Raw genomic sequence first — 6,769 nt, forward strand, 5'->3', positions numbered from 1 at the left:
CAGTTCTTCAGATGTATTTCAAGAAACCAATATCTACAAGCCTGCAACAATGATGGCACGTGCATTTCGGATCCTCCAAAAGTACTGCATTTTTTTGGATCAATATCTATCTAACATCCTGGCAATCGGTGAAAATTATGCGAAAATGAGGTTCGGAATCCTGTAGAAACAAAAGAGATCAACAGTTTATTTCCATTTGTCCACAGTCTTGGACATTGTTATTCATGTATGAGGTGGTAGGTGTCTGATGATTTGATGAAATAGTTGTGCATTGTCCAAGTCTTGGTGGACATAGTTACTCATATATGTGATAGTGGACAGGTGGTAGGTGTCTGATGATTGATGAAATAGTTGAGATGCACGGCCACCACCGTTCTCTCTCTCACACACACACTTACAGAAGAGGGGGCAGAGTGAATGTTACTGTATACTCTACTCTGATTCCAAGGCTCCAAGCCACTTTACTTACTCTATTGGGAGATTAAACTCATTTATGAAGGGTCAGGCAGAATTTTGATGTGGTTGATATCAGAGCCTTGCAGTTACAGCTGAACTAAGGTGCACATTCTAAAGTATTCTAGATATCATCCAGCAGTGTCTAGCTATCAATAAAATGGGTGATAATCATATGAAATCGGGGTTTTGTGATTTCTTCCATGTGTGGAAGTCTTGGTGGACACAATTATTCAGTATGTGAGAGGTGGTAGGTGTCCGATAAGTCGATGAAATAGTTGAGGTGCACAGACACCACCAGTATCTGTCACACACAGAGGAGGAAGGGGGGTGTGAATATTACAAGTGGCAACACATAGGGTACTGGGCAAAACCAACACACTGCTGAAACATTTGGTCAAAGCTTCAGCGATATGGAGTTTGCATTTTCAGGATTGACTTTACACCAACATTTACTTTTTTTTTTATTTTAATGTGCAAATATATCTTTGCATTTGTTCAACTAAAATGGCTACAATGTTTGTTAATCAGTATCAGTAAATAATATCAAAACTCAAACTTATTTGCAAAGCACTAGGCCAAAATCAAAGACTGCTCAAAAATTGAACTAAGATTGGTGGGAGGCACCAGGCCAAAGCAGTTGTGCAACGCTTAGGCAACACGCAAAGGTCCAGGCATCAAGCTACCTTGATGAGCCTTCCCCCTCAAAAAATAGAGTTAATATTGTTAGTTGGATGAGCCTTCCCCCTCAAAAAATAGAGTTAATATCGTTTGTACCATTGGCCCACATATCAGATATTAAACTGATAAGAAAAGATACTACACTCGATCTTAGCCAAAAAAGGCCGACAAAGGTATCCTCAAAACATAACTCTTCTTCCCAACCTTTCTCTACAGTGGACAACTTTCCAAGCACGGACTATGAAGGATCAGGGAAGATGGTTGATGTTATTGCCTTGCAATTACAGCTGAACTAACTTTCAACACTTGGAAACACCAAACAAGCAGATAGCTACTGGAAACAACCTGAAGAAGTTTCTATCAACACAACATGTGAGACCTTTCTTAAGCAATCACATCACTAAGGTGCACATTTTAAGGTAGTCTTCTAGCTAGCATCAAGATGTGTCTAGCGATCAATGAAATGGGTGAAAATCATGAGAGACTAAGGCTTGAAATCCTGTAGAAACGAAAGAGATCAGTCGTTTCTTTAAATTTGTCCAAGTCATAGTGGACACAATTATTCATGAGAGGTGGTAGGTGTCTGATGATTCGATGAAATAGTTGAGGTTCACGTACACCACCGTTATCTCACTCTCTCACTCTCTCTTTCACACACACGCACACACAGAGGAGAGGGGGCAGTGAAAATGTCTACTTTGATTCCGAGGCTCCAAGCCACTTTCCTTACTCTATCGGAGATAAGCTCAATTATGGGCCAATGTTGTTGACACAGCAAAGGAACAGAGATAACAACAATGAAAGATGAACAAATGATGCCAAAAATTGTCCAAGAATTTTGATTCCTCTTGGAAAATACAAGATCAATGAAATAAAATGTTAAATAACTACACCTTAATAATCCCTCTTGTGAAGTAAGCAAAAATTATACTTCATTCGTACAGTGTTGGTGAGGAAGAATGGTAAAGAAGATTTCATCACTGCCTAATATCATAAGAAAATCTGAAAAATTTGTGGCACTTCCATATTCACAAAATTTTAGTTAAAAACCTTTTTTTAAAAGTTTTTCATAGATTAGTTATCTCTTATCCCTCACAATGTACTGAGCGAAAACGATACACTGCTGTTTTGGTGGGTGCGTCAGGCCACAGCAGTAGTGCAACACTTAGACGATGCGTGAAGGCCCAGGCAAAATATAGCCCTCCCAAATAGTATACAATTCAATAAATATTTGTATAGCAACTCATATTGAGTCAAGTTCGGAATGAACCAATAGAGATAATCAGTGTCAGAGCCTTCTTCTTAACCTTCCTCTAAAGTACAGACTATGAAGGATTAGGTAAGATGGTTGATGTGATTGCCTTGCAATTACAGCTGAACTCTCACCACTTGACGACACCAAACAAGCAGATAGATACTGAAAACAATCTGAAGAAGTTTCTATCACCACACTGTGTGAGGTTATACTTTCACAAGTAAGACCTTTATTAAGGAATTACATGTTCTGAGCTGAGGTGCACATACTAAAGTAGTCTTTTCGCTAGCATCCAATGGTGTCTAGACATCACAACTCTTTCATTATGAAGTAAAGCAAAATTCAGTTAAGCGTGACTATGCATATCTGTTTTTGTCTCGCTGAAAATTAATCATGGTGCTCAACCTACTGCATTGACCACTAAGCCAAACCCTTGGATGCACAAAAGAAAAAAGTACTAAAAGTAGAGTTTACTCAACAAATATAAAAGCACTATAAACCTTTCCTTTCATATGATAGTTTTATCTGTAACTCAGGGAACTGAACCAAAAATAGGACATACTAACCTCTGAGTATACATGATATTTAGTTACAGCACCTAAACCAATAGTGAACTTTCGCATTTTTTTACTTATACGGGTCAAATGGTAGCCCTAGCTTTCGATGACATCATTCGAAGTCAGTACGTGGGGCATCAAACTTTGGTTGCATTGAGGACAGGAGATCCTACATGGAGGGGCCGATTTGAGTACACCAAAGAGCAATCCCACGTGTGGAAGATTGCTTGGAGCATTGAAGATTGAGGATTCACGGTTTTGGACCCTTCATTAAGGGTATTTTGGTCACTTAGCCTTGTTCAAGTAACACTTCATGGCCGCCCCGCCTCATTAAGGGTATTGGAGTCATTTTGTCTCCCATTATGTAATAAGGCTATACATAGTCTCTTTTAGGTCTTTTCTCTTTAGTTTTTAGAATGATGAATATGTGAAAGACTTCTCTCTTTGAGAGTGTAACACCCTTATTAGAGCTGTCAAAATGGGTTGGCCCAACCCAACCCAATCCAACCCTAGCAGGCTAAAAAATTAAATGGGCTAGGACGGGCTAGCCCTTTTAACTAAAGGGCCTTTAAAATAGTGGCCCAACCCAGCCCTGAAAGGACCGCGGGTTGGGGGGTATGTGATTTAGAAAAATAAAAGCAACTCGAAACATGATAAACAAAAATATTGTAAGTACTAGATTATCACCAACTTTTATGGTTTCACTTTAATATGTCTCCTAATAGCTTTTAGCATGTAATAGGCATCTTACTAATACCTTTAAGGAACGTTAGGCTGGGAAAGAGTTATCCTGGGATAATTAATCTTGAAATTAGTTATTTCCTTATTTATACGGATAATTTATCTTATCACTATAGTGTAAATGGTGTGATAAATAATACCGGTACTAACTAATACCTCACACCAAACATGGGATAAAATAGTCTTACATTTTATCTCACACTATTTATTCCTTATACCTCACACCAACCGATCCCTTAGTTGTAATTAGCTCATGACATTTAATGTAATAAACAAAGAAATGATGATTAGCTACAAATTTCATAGAAAAATTCTAATATGGTTAAGATAATAAATATAGATATACACAAAGTATCTACATAAAAAAAAGCAAGATTATAAGAGAAGAGAGCCTAAATTTTAACAAAATATTGCATTAAATAAAGGCAACAACTACTAAATCATCACAAGTAAAAGCAAATTTTTGAAGTTCACAACTAAAAGCAGCTTACTAGCCATTTTAAACACACACTAAGAACTTTCAAAAAATTAGTATCAACCAAAGAATAGATACAAAAATAAGTAGCTAGTTAGAAAAGATTAACAAAATTCTAATTCCTGATAAATAAATGACCAACTTAAAAATATTTAATAATTAGTTTTAATGTCTCAGTCCATGGGCTGGCCTCTGAGGCCGACGGGCTAAGTGAGGCTGGGCTTATAAGCTTGTAACACCCCGCATTTCGAGCTTGAACGAAAATCGTCATTTCTATGCGTAGATGATCCAAAAGCTATAAATCCTATAAAAATTTGGTATGCTAGTAAATTATGTAGTGTGGGAACCTATTTGAGCATGAATTGAGATCATAGAGGTCCCCTGACAAAAGGACGAGTTAAAGCTTTCCTATCATTCGAGTTTGAGTGAGCGTCGAAACTTGAGTCAACTTCAATCGACCATAAATCTTTGTATATAACGAATTTGAGTTCTTTGAGTCATCTTTCCAATGTCACTGGTTTCGCTTTAATCCGATATCGGAGTAGAAAGTTATGCTCATTTTACTTTGAAGTTTCTATCTGTCTCTGTCAAAACGTGACGACGAGGCTGACGACTTATCAGTAGTGTGATAGCCCGTCAAACCTGGTCATCAGCCTAAGGCAGTGAATGGTGAAAATCATCCCAAAAGTGACGACCTAGGTGACGACTTATTACCTGAGTGACGACCCGTCCACCCTGGTAGTCAACTGATGTAATTATGAAATTTTTTTGGGTTTCTTAGGGGTATTTTGGTCTTTCCCTCACTCCAAAAACCTTTCACACGAATTAAATCACCCCTTAAGTGTTATTAATCAATCATTATCAATTTTACAACATCAAAACTTCCTCTTTACTTTCAAAATAAGATTAATTAGGGTTTTCTCGAAGAACAAGAAAAATTCAAGAAAAATCAAGGCTTAAGCTCAAGATCTCCAAGAAACAAATCAAGATCCGGGTTTCATCTATCAAGATCTAGGTTCCATCTTTCAGATCTTATAATTTAAGGTACGTGGGATTCTCCTAAAATTTCATGGGCATAAAAATCTTCTTTAAATTATGTAAAGGGTTTAGAAATCTTGATTTTTAAGAAAAGGGTCATGTTTTTTGAAGCCTTGATGATATTGTTTTGGTCTTTAGGACTTCTCCAAAGTGATTTGAAATCCTATGTATATGTATGTATGTGTTTTAATGTGATGCTTCAATTGAGAGCATGACTCACATGAAATCCCTCTTTTGATATGATTTATCCCATTTTTCATATGATATGGCTTATTTTGAAATGTATCTTGAAAAGCATGATACGAAATGTATTGATTTATACTATGACATGAATATGATTTTTGAATCAAAAGAGAGGGTTATTTGTATTGATAAATATTGAATATAAATATCTAATGGAAAGAGTTACATGGTTTGACAAAGATTTCAAGACCACCACATTGTTATTGAAAGAATGATAATCCTTGCATAGTTTTGATTTGTGTTTTCGGAACATGAAATCTCTTATACTATTTGGATGTTTGGGTGGTTTGAATTGAGCTTTTGATGAAAGAATCATACATGATGCATTATGGCTCAGGAATAGGACTTGCAAATCTTTGTGTGACGACACCAACTCAGATAATGCCATGTTAATTCAGAACAGAATAGAATGCATGTTTGAAATCAGATTTTAAAATTTTGAAACTAGAATGGTGCATGTTTCAGAACAGACTAAAATTAGGCATAAAGAGAGCTTAGGTGGTTCCCCAAAGAAGGCACGAGTTCAGACAACTCATTGTCCAAAATCGTGATTTGTCGATTCGGGTATATTATTATACGTTGTCCTAGTGCCCTATGGTGTATCAAACTCAGACACTCTAACCCTTGCGGCATATTTAGGTTGGGGGCTTCCTCGCCGAGTCAATGGCAGATTCCATATAGCCCTAGGAATATCAGACTTGTAGGGGAGTACCACCTAACTTAGAAGTAATACAAAGATCAGAAATTGCATTGACAGAAAAGTTTTATGATTATAAAAAATGCCCATGTGTTTTGAATGATATCTTTCATGATGATTATGACAATATCTCAACTATTTTATTTATATATAATCTTTATTTTGGATTTCTTCACGTACCAGTATATTTGTATTGACCCCCCTTCCTCCCAGGGTCTAAAGCTCAGTTCAGAGGTCCTGCTAGGCCATAGAGTTTTCAGACAGCAGTGATGTGTGCAGTTGGTGAGCCTTCTTTAATTCAGAAGGCCTATGTCTTTTAGATTATGTTATTTATTTTAGTTTAGGTCCACTGGGGGCCTTGTCCCATTTTTCAGATAGTTGTCAGATTTTCATGTAGTAGAGATTTCGCAGACTGTTCTAGATGTTGTTTAGTTGAATTCGGATTTCATTCCTTATTATTAAACTTAATCCAAAGTATGACCATGTTTTCGTATTAGATCAAAATTCCATATTTTTTTTATTATATGAATGTTGTGCATGACTACCAGATAGAGTAGGACATCCGGACCTTCATGGTTTGGGATATCCGTCATGACCAGGCCCTAGTTCGGGTTGTGATAAACTTGGTA

At 36.8% G+C, this 6,769-nt stretch overlaps 1 pseudogene; it reads right to left on the bottom strand.

Moving 5' to 3' along the window:
• Positions 1-1,069: 1,069 nt before the first annotated feature.
• Positions 1,070-1,311, bottom strand: LOC124888183 (annotated as a pseudogene).
• Positions 1,312-6,769: the final 5,458 nt, after the last annotated feature.

Source organism: Capsicum annuum, chromosome 10, assembly GCF_002878395.1.
Source record: "Capsicum annuum cultivar UCD-10X-F1 chromosome 10, UCD10Xv1.1, whole genome shotgun sequence".
Taxonomy (NCBI): Eukaryota; Viridiplantae; Streptophyta; class Magnoliopsida; order Solanales; family Solanaceae; genus Capsicum; species Capsicum annuum.